The sequence below is a fragment of the Hordeum vulgare genome, chromosome 4H (genome assembly GCF_904849725.1).
Source record: "Hordeum vulgare subsp. vulgare chromosome 4H, MorexV3_pseudomolecules_assembly, whole genome shotgun sequence".
NCBI lineage: Eukaryota > Viridiplantae > Streptophyta > Magnoliopsida > Poales > Poaceae > Hordeum > Hordeum vulgare.
This window is the reverse complement of record NC_058521.1, coordinates 172,577,343-172,588,063: the sequence shown is the minus strand read 5'-3', so window position 1 is coordinate 172,588,063 and position 10,721 is coordinate 172,577,343. Positions and strand designations below refer to the sequence as shown.

The 10,721-nt window shown below is 42.9% G+C and overlaps 1 long non-coding RNA gene and 1 pseudogene across 4 annotated transcripts; both read left to right on the top strand.

Annotated features, from left to right (window-relative positions):
• Positions 1–2,700: 2,700 nt before the first annotated feature.
• LOC123448316 lies at positions 2,701–3,797 on the top strand (annotated as a pseudogene).
• A 1,754-nt stretch (positions 3,798–5,551) lies between these two features.
• Positions 5,552–9,654, top strand: LOC123448315. 4 transcript variants are annotated; one of them, XR_006631668.1, is made up of 7 exons: positions 5,552–6,025; positions 6,157–6,332; positions 7,076–7,278; positions 7,391–7,845; positions 7,951–8,408; positions 8,512–8,799; positions 8,896–9,654. It is a non-coding gene; the product is annotated as an uncharacterized LOC123448315 (long non-coding RNA). The 4 variants fall into 4 exon arrangements; XR_006631667.1 differs by having other exon boundaries at positions 7,076–7,301; XR_006631669.1 differs by having other exon boundaries at positions 7,076–7,539; positions 7,741–7,845.
• Positions 9,655–10,721: the final 1,067 nt, after the last annotated feature.

Below are 10,721 nucleotides of genomic sequence, written 5' to 3'. Positions count from 1 at the left end.
ACTCTCAGAAATGGTCATAAATCTACGACCATTTGAGACCAATTGGTCGTAAGATGCCCGTAGGGGTCCTAGCCCTAAAAACTAACTACCATTTTCATCAGAAAGGTCGTAACTTCCTTACTAGAAATGGTCGTAAAGCGGATAGCCATGGTCCGCTGCCTAATTTGTAGCTGATTACGACCAATATAGATGGTCAAAGCTATGACTAGGTGCCACATCATCAGTTTTGCCTACGTGTCATGTTCATGTGTCAATTTTTGCCCTAGTTTGTGAAGCAATCTAGTATTCTATCATTCCAAAAATTCTCAAAAAATTCTCATAAATACTTTGGATCATATATTCCTCAAATATGTGAAAACCCTTCCTTCCATAGTTCAAAATTAGTTTAGCAATATTCATTTTCCTATTCTTTCCAGAATAGCACTTGGTGAAGGAAATGCTATTTCTATTTTTTTGATTGCCCTCAAAAAATTTGGGCACTCTTGCCTATCCAAATCATTGGCCCATGAAAACTTTCATATCCATTTGCCTAGTAAATCTTTCTCAGCAAATTTCCAAAGTTTGTGTTCAGCTAACAGCTTTGTAAAGGAAGTACTAGCTAGGAATATCCTAATGTGTTAAAAAATCCACATCTTCTATATGCCCAAATAATAGCGCTCCACAAAATTTGAGCCCCATCTAATAATCCATGTGAGCTCGTCATCCAATCTTTGTTTCTTATAATATTTTCAGTTTCTGAAGAAACTACACTTTATATTGCTTTATAGTTGATGGAAATTTACCACGGCATGAGACCGACCATATAACCTCACTCCACCAAATTTTAGCTCATTTAATTCAGCCGGTTTTCCTCAATATTTTTCCCAATATTCAGTTGAGTAGAGAGCATTGTGAACGAAGTACAATTTTTGTTTATCCACATTTTATGAAAATTTTACAGTGCCTTAATGTGCCCAAATTATCATCCTCCTCCAAATTGCAGCTTAATCCAATCATCTATGTGAGCCCAGTTTCAGTTACCATTTTTTGTCCAAATTGGCACATTGTGAAGGAAGTGTCACTTTGGCATGTCCAAATGGTATAATTTTTTTACAGTGCCTTCATATGCCCAAACTAACGCCATGCACCAAATTTCAGATCAATCCATTCATACATTTGATCCCAGCTTCAACATCCATATTTCTGCACAGTGTGGCACTTTTCAAAGCAAGTGCCACCTAGGTTCGTCCATTTGAGCTAAAAATTTGCCAAGAGAGTCTCCTTAGTAGATTATCATCCTCAGCCAAAATTTAGGACAATTGTCTATGTGCATTACCCGCACCGCTAATCAAACACTTGGCTGCTAATTCATGGTTGAGCTTAGTTAAGTCTCCTCGTGAGATTCTTATATTGTATTCTTCTTCCTAACACCTACCGAGGGAGTGTCCAACCAACCAGACATGCCTATTCGACCCAGAATGCGTGGAACGCAACGGTCAAGCGGTGACCACGCGACTAGCATGCAAGTTTACACGCTCTCGAGTTGGGACCCTCGACCACCATCCAAACCTCGACGTCAAGCCACCATACCATGTATTTATGATTAAATAGATACTTATGTACCTATAAATGAATTTTAGGACCTAAAAATAAAGGGCAAAATATAATGCAGCTGTCGTTCCAATTTAACCCGCTTCCACCTGAATCTGTAGAAATTTATCTTATTCACGAGAGGTGGATAAAAGCTTTTAACACCCAACCATTTTTTCAATTGTACATTAAATATGGCCTAATATTTTATAAAAATGATTTGATACAATTTTAAAACAAATATATGGTAGGTCCTTCACAAAAAAACTTATTTTCAGCACTCGAAAAATGAAAAATGAATTTTTCGCCCAAAGAAAATGAAAACTTCCTTAGTCAACATTGTTTGACATTCCAATATGCACCCTTGTGCATAATGTTACATCATTTGAACAAACTATGCCATGAATGTCACCATAAGATTGATCATTTGGCTTGGAAGCCTTCGATCTTCACACATGATTGTCCATTTCTAAGAACACTTTTTAAAAATAATTACCATATTACAAGTTTATTATTTTTCCTAGTAACTTTGTCACATATAATGCCACAATGCGAAGGTTTTGCATTTTTTTAAATTTTTCATGCCCACTTCAAAATGTGATCAAAACGGCGGGTATGACCATTCATATTATTTGAAAATGTAAACAATTTCTCATGTTTATGAATTTTGGGGTGGTATTGGTTTATAGTCTCTACAAGGCGTGGACATTTTTTGATTTTTTTTACTAATTTTATCATGTTTATTTTGGCAAAAGTAATAGTATAGAAAAACACAAATTATTTGAAGCTTTCCTATTGGGTGGAATAGAACTCTCCTGGATCGATGACGTGGCGGACAGATCCATGCCCCACACCCACCATAGATCCCAGCCCGGTCCCCACATTGTCATTGTGTTCAAATTGGTTTGGCCCACCAGTCAGCGAGCAGTGTATGGGGTCAACCCAACCGCTCTCTCTCCCTCCCCCACGAACCCCTCCTCCCTGTTAAGGATTAATTTAATTCTAGTAATCAATGCTTAAATCGGTTGTTTACGTCGGTTGTGGTTACCGACATTGTAACTTTAACTGACTTGTAAGAAGGGTATAAATACCCAGTTTTCAATAAGATAGACTCTGTCATTTGCTTTTATTCTTTCACACTCCCTTCTAGATCGAGAGAGAGAGCTCGCCGCCGTCCTCCTCCTCTCACCCATGGCCTCCCCCACGCCCTCCTCCTCTTGCCCCTCCCTGCCCTTTTCCGTCACGCACGCACACTCGCACGCACTGAGCCCATCGAGCCGTCCCCCCAGATCTCCCTTCCCCTCCTCCAGATCTCGCACCTCGCCAGCTCTGCCGGCGGCCTCACCCATCGTTGCGGTGATTGGTAATCGACATCCTCACGCGGGTGGACACCATCTGCCAGAAGGATGACAAGTACGACGCCGAGAAGCTTAACGGCGCCGGCGGGGACCCCTTCGCCCGCCTCTATGGCTTTGTTGACGCCGAGATCTCCCAGTGCATAGAGGTACCCCCCGCGCCCGGTCCTACTCTCTCCCTCCCCCACGATCTGAATCTGACCAGTTTTCTTTTTGTTGCTGCTGCAGATAGCAGAGGCGACTAGGCAGGAGAAGAACCGGGTCGCGGTCATCGCGCTAAACGCAGAGATCCGTCGCACTTCCAGCAGTCTCCAGTTCGTCGGAGAAGCAAGCAAGCGAGCGAGATGTCCGGGAGGAAGGGCGGCAAGAAGAAGAAGGCGGTGAGCCGGTCCGCGAAGGCCGGGCTTCAATTCCCCGTCGGCCGCATCGATCGGTTCCTCAACAAAGGCTGCTACGCGCAGCGAGTCGGCTCCGGCGCCCCCGTCTACCTCGCCGCCGTCCTCGAGTACCTCGCCGCCGAGGTAACCTTTGTCCTCCGTCATCTTCTAGCATCTTGCTCGACCGTGTCACCGACATATTTTTTTCTGAATTCCCGCAGGTCCTGGAGCTGGTCGGCAATGCGACCAAGGACAACAAGAAGAGCCGCGTCGTGTCGCGGCACCTGCTGCTGGCCGTCCGCAACGACCAGGAGCTCGGCAGGCTGCTGGCCGGGGTCATCATCGCGCACGGCGGTGTCATCATAGCGGTGTCATCCCCAACATCAACCCCGTGCTGCTCCCCGGTTGTTGAATGTCAACGGGATGCACCCTCCTTCACCTTTGGCAGGCTGGGGCGAGAACGACCGCGACGTCTCCTTCACCTTCGGTGCCGACAAGGTCGCCGAGTTCTTGAACAAGCACGACCTAGACCTCATCTGCACGTGTCCTTCACCCTCGACGACGGCACTGGCCGCATCGACTTCATCAAATGGTGAGCAAATGCTTTAAGAATTTTTTTGATGAAACGCTCACTTCATCATAAATTAACTTAACTGCAATCCTATTCCTATAGATTCAAGTAGCATCATTAGAGACAAACACCTATAAAGCAGATGGGTGTTCCTAATCCTATCTGATGGCATGAACTCTCACTATTACCTGATGATGCATTGCCTCCCACCGACGACCAACTAAAGCTCCCTCCCCTGGAGTAGAGTCTCTTCTTCGCTGCCAGTAGTGCTCCTTACGGCTTTGCCTGTAAGAGGGGCATGACCATTGTTATAGCAAAGCAATCTGGTGGCTTTCTTCAGTCTAGGATGATACCCTGATCAGTTCAAGCTGTGGTACAGAGAGAGAGAGAGTAGTATGAACTTGACTAATTGTTTGCTGATTTAGTTTGATCATGTCCGGTGGTCACAGAAATCACAACTAATCGTTAAGGCTATATTCGGTTTTTATTTCTCTCGTAATTTATTTGAAGGAAAGGGGTTGCACAAATTGATTCTGAGAGTAGTGATGACTTGGGAGGATCCCTAGTCAGGGGGGTCAGAAGCGCTGGTTGCTGATATAGTATGAGCAAACAGCAAGTGTGAGTGCGAAAAGGCTGGCTTGCTAGCTATCTTTCTTCCATGGAAACGTGAAAGTCTCATCAAAAAATGAATATAACTGAAGAATATGTCTGTGTGGCTACTCACAGTCAGGAATCAAAATTATCTTATCTCTAATGCGCATTGCCAGTCTCCTATATGTACAACTACTGTTGCTGTAGAGTGATTGGAGATCAGATTATTCTGATATTAGGCTTTGAGATTGCCTTTTGCTTCGGTTCAGCAGCTGCTGCTGTGCATACCATGTGGACCGACTTTAGGAGTAGCTCCATTATACTTAGGACGTATTTTGTCACAGGAAAATGCATTTTTGTAGAAGCAAAGTAACCCTGGAGCTAGTAAAAAACATAAAGGTCGTGTGCCACCACGTTTGCTGTTGTGAATGGTGTGCTCAGCTGTATGCAGATGAGAAGCATTCGTTGAATCCATTGAACTAGAAAAGGGAAAATCTAACTGACGCATACAGTAGTCGATGCAATTTTAGCTTTTGAAGTCGACCTCATCTGCATTTGAACAACCTACTATTCTTGTATATGAAAAAATTTCTTTAAGAAATCATGATGCTTACTTAACTTTGTTTCTCCTAAAGCTTCAGTCATTTTTTCTTGAAATGGGTTAGTCGTTGTTGACAAATAAGACAGAGTGTACAATACCCAATAGAAGTTTGTATTTTTTTTAGAAGAAATAGAAATTTGTATTTTCTCTTACCAAGTAGTATATCATCTAACGAGGTTCATGAATTATATTCTCCTCCATCTTGTTGATGCACACATCTTTTTGTAAATTCTGTTATTTAAATGCGTGCAGTGTTAGTTCAAACTTTTTTTGTAAAGTATGTTATTTAAATGCCTGCAGTGTTAGTTTACATCTTAATCTTATTTCTTGCACAGGTGAAGTACAAAGCCAAGTGTGAAGCTATGAAGGGTATCAATAAAGAGTAGCATATGTATTACTCCCTCCGTTCCTAAATATAAGTCTTTTTAGAAGTTTAACTAGGGGACTACATACGGATGTATATAGACATACTTTAGAATGTATATTCATTCATTTTGCTTCGTATGTAGTCCCTTAGTGAAATCTCTTAAAAGACTTATATTTAGGAACGGAGGGAGTATAATAGTAGGCAGTAGTGGAGTGCGAAGTTTGTGTGACCGAGCACCTCGGTGCTCTGTATATGATACGTTGAGCCATGTGTGTGGATCATGAACTGTCTAGTCGCTGTCCCCTAGTAGGCCGGGCTAGCATTAGGAGCTAGATTGTGTAGGCGTAGCTACTTGGTACAAGTGTTTGACAAATTGGTCCATTTACGTGAAGTGTTTTCGGAGCATGACGTCCTCTCTTGGAACATGACTTGTGACCGTGTATGTACCGAGCAGACGGAGCGCTTACCTAATCGTCAACCTAAGGGGATCCCATTAGCTCTGCCCACTAGCTCTTCTTCCTCGACGTGGGGCGCAGCTCCGTCCGCTCCCCCAATGGACCAGTCGATGGGAGAGATGCGTCATGGAGCGCCCAGGTAACAAATCCTTCAAGTATTTCTCTAGCATTTGTCGCCGGATTCGCTGCGTCATGCTTTCCCCCCAATGGGGAAATCTCTGCGGCTAATAAAAAATCTCAGATCTCATGCGTTTTTCCCTGGATCTGCAGCCTTGATCTCAATGCTTCTGGTCCAGTATGTACACATACTGCTCATCCGGGTGAGTCTCAAGCTTCTATCAGCATAGCTGTTGGAGAAGAAATACATGGGAAGGACTTCCTGGACGACGGAACAAGTGTCGAATTCATGCAAGATGCACTGAAGCAACCAACGGCTGGACTAGGAGGTATTGTCCTCGAAGACGCTCATTTTTCATTTGATTTCAAAAGAATCGATTTCTTACTTGCTTCGAACTGAAATGCTTTGAGCAATTTGATTGTGTCTCAGTTTTGGTGTGCTGGTGGCATATTCTAAGTACTTCCCATATATGCTTTGTCGCATTGGAGTTGTAGTCAATATTTAAGAATATACAATGCTTATGAATATACAAACTAAAAGCTTTCTATTTTTTTATTCGAAGTATGGATTTAGTTTGACGTCAAATTAATTTTGAGCCTGCAAGGCTTTAAGTAACTAATTCGGATGTGGTTGTGACTTGATAAGTGGCCTGGTCTTTTGGATTTTATGGAAAACACATCAATAGTCGAGGGGTTGAATTCGTAGTTTTAATTTGATGCCTGGTGCTCGATGCATTCGATATGACGTGTGTGTTTTGTTTGATGGCTCTGCTGTTCTGCTTTTTGATCTAATAGAATGCTCTTGTAAATTGAAATTTGATTGGATAGCTTTCCCTATTTGAACTTTGTAAATGTAATGTAGCCGTACATAGATGATATCAAATGAGAAAGTAGTTGCAAAATTTTCAAACTATGTGACTTGTTGAATGCTACGTTATAGCCTGTGTTTTTTGTTGTTTTGTGTTTGGATGTAGAATTTTTGTGTTTGGCTGGTCTTAATAACAATAAATCGACTAATGTTTCCTTTGTCTGTTTTATCTGCCTGACATTTTTCTTTAATTGTATATACAAGGGTTAGGATTGGCAAGGCACCCGTCAAAAGGGAAATGAATGCAGCGAGGAAGAGTGATTTGGAATTATCAGTGAGAGCTTACATAACCAAGTGCGATCGTTCGACTCCATAAACGAGGCTTACAATTTCTATAATTTATATTCATGGGAGGTTGGTTTTGGTATTAGGCTATCAAAAAGCCGGCTCAATGTTAACTGGTCAAGGTGCATGCAAGAGATTGTGTGCTGTTAGTATTTGTTTCGCTGTCTTGCTAGTTATTCCGTTACATTGGATACCGCGGAATTTATTGGTTTGTATAATTTTCTGATTTTTCAGGGGAAGCCGGTGAAAGATAACACTAGATCATCCAGGTGTGGGTGCAATGCTATGATCAGGCTATTAAGGTCGGAAGACAATGGGTGGTACATACGTGAGCATCGCTCTTCACACAACCACCCTCTCTCGATGACGTGTGGCGAAAAAATGTACTGGCAATCTCACAGACACATTGACCGTTACATTAAAGATTTGGTTACATAGCTAAGGCAAAACAATGTTAGTCTTGGAAAGGTCTTGAGTATAGTTGGAAGTTTTTTTGGGTGTATCGAAAATGTCCCATTCACCAAGAGGGCGTTAAAGACACTGTGTGGCAATATTAATAAGGAGCATAGTGATTCTGATGCCAGGGAAACAATGGATGCTTAGGGATGAGAAAGAGGATACCTTCAGATGGGTCTTTCGTGAGTTCATTAGAATGGTTGGTGGGAAGCATCCACAGACGATACTTACTGGTATGTCTTGTGTTGGATTGTCTTTCTTAACACAAGCTCGTCATTTTAAAATCTCTCTTTTGTGAATGCTTACATCTCACATCTTGCCAATGGATGTTATTTCAGATCAGGCTCGTTCGATGGAATTGACGATTGAGGCAGAGCTGCTAAATACAGTGCACAGGTGGTGTAAGTGGCACGTGTTGAAGAAAGCGAAAGAATCAATGGGCGCATTGTGGGGGAAGAATAGTGATTTCAAGACTGAGTTTCACAAGTTGGTCCATCACATGGTGAACGAAGAAGAGTTTGAAGGTGGGTGGGCTGCAATGCTGGAGAAGTACTCGTTGAAGAAACATCCATTCCTGACACAAATCTACGAGGTGCGTCACAAATGGGCGAAGCCGTATTTTAGGGGAGTGTTCTGTGCAAAAATGACAAGCACGCAACAGAGTGAGAGTGCAAATCACATGCTGAAGGGGTATGTTCCGCCTGGCTGCCCTATACATCTATTCCTACGCCAATATGAAAAACTACAATTTGACAGAGATTCTGAAGAAAGCTTCGAGGAGAAGCGCACCTCACTGGTTAGTTAGCATTACCGCGTAGTGTGGTCGGTCATTTTGTATCAACTTTAGTTTTCCCCCCCTTGGTAAAAGAGATCTAACAAAATATATTACATGTATGCAGAGTGGAGTATCATTAAGATGTAACCTGCCAATTGAGAGACATGCAAGCAAAATTTACACGAGGGCTATGTTATAGCAGTTTGGGGAAGCTCTCTACAAGGCTGGTGCCTATGTAGTTGATGTAGTCCAGCCTATGGCAATTTATAAGCTAACACATGTTGATGCAACAACGCGTGCGAGATGGAGCAAAGTTGAGTTCATAGTTAAAGTGAACGACGACAAATCATTTTTTATCTGTGAATGCGGGTCATTTGAGCACTCTGGCATGGTCTGTTGCCATTCGTTAATAGTAAGTTTCATGACATACGTGGAACAAGATAGGTTTACGGTTTATATGAGAAGACGTGATTGTGCTCGGAACTAATATTGTTTTGAACTGTGACAGGTCATGATTGAGTTGCGGCTTAGCAGAATACCAACAAAGCATATATTGAAGCGATGGACGAGGGATGCACGAGATATCTTGCCTGAGCGACTTGTCCGGTACCAAAGAGACAGTGGGCCTCCTGCTAGCAATACATACAGGCATCATACTATGTACATTCAAGCTTTGAATTGCGTACGGCTCGGTGATAGCAATGTGAAATGTTTTGAAGTTTTCACGGCGATGATGAAGGAAGTTTATAAAACCCTACTGCCTCTAAGTCAGGATAAGGATGGTATGGGACTTGAAGATCGCGAGACAGCTGTTGATGGCAACAATATGGTTGATCGTGTGCCGGAACTATCAAACTGTTCAGGAATTGCTCCCGCAAAGTCTAAACGGTCAGCGGGGAGACCGTCTTCAAGCAGAGAGAAGGCTCCATATGAAGAGAAGCTGAAGAGGTCTAGATTTTGCACCATATGTCGGGGTGAGGGTCACAAAAGTACAACTTGCCCTGATCGAGGTGATATACCCAAAGCCCCCAGGAGGTTGCCGAAGTGTGGAAAATGTGGAGTGATTGGTCACCGAAAGACTGGTTGCGGCAAAATTGTTGATCCGTTCGAGCCGAATTTCCTTTAGGCACATCGCATTTTCAAAAAAAAAAAAATGGCAGGTGCGCACAAACAATTTCTGTTGGTTTCGTATTAAGGCAGTGTGCCAGAATATTTGATGGCAAACATAACGTTGCTATGATTTATGTAATTGCGAATTTTGTACTTATATTGGTTCTGAGAATTTTTATGCTACTGTTGTGACATGAGTCCTCGATAAATCCTATAACGTTGAATGCGTGTACTTATATTGGAAAAATAGGAAGTTCATATTTTTATGGAAACTGCTATATGTACATGTTTCATGCTATGTTTTTATCGTTGTTGAAAAAAGCATGCATTGTTGACCTGGAATTGAAGCATACACCAATCCTATTTGGCATCAATTTCAAAACAAAACATTCCCTGATGTGTGCCTGTAGGGGTAACATTTTTCGCACAAGGATTGTGGGAGAAAAATATACAAAATGCTGATGTGTGGCAGGGTGCCGATTAGTGGACAACATGCATTCTGGGAGGGGATCACTTGGTAGATGGATCGGATGGTTCGAGGCTTGCCCTACAAGACAGACATGGGTCCGGTTGATGGCGATGATGGTGAGTGGACTGGTCATACCAGTGCCATGCGCTTGGCACTGTTGGCACGCTGTGCGAAGCGATACTTGGTACACTGGTGAAAAGATCTCCTATTAATGCACCAGATCGACCCCTGTGCGCGCGCGACACGCAAGCGTGCTTGATTTGTACCGAGGCCGGGTCGGGGATCTGTACCGAGTGATTGATTGGAAAGCAACGATTATTAGAGAGCACAAACAGAGAGGAGAACACGCGGGCGTGGTCTGCGCCGCTGCCGCAACCCCTTCTCATTTGACTTTTTTTCCCTTGATTAATTACAACTACGGCGTGTACAGACAACAGAGGAAAACACATGGGCGGGTTGGCGTGTACATGCAATGGCTATGCATTTACTACATCTGTACTACGCTGTGATGTGCATGCGACACACCGGTGTACTGTGTATAGGTACAGATTGTGAATAAAAAATACCTTCTCTAGTTGTTGTTACCGAGGATTCAAACTTTCACCTTTGAGAGCGTTTGGGATTTGAAATTCAAAACTATAGAATTGGAGGGAAACTGAAAATTTTTCTGTTTCTATTTAAGGAGGTTGCGGGGTTGGCCGAAAACCTCAGCCAAAACGAATTTCATGGCGCCCAGCACCAACACCAGCTTGCCG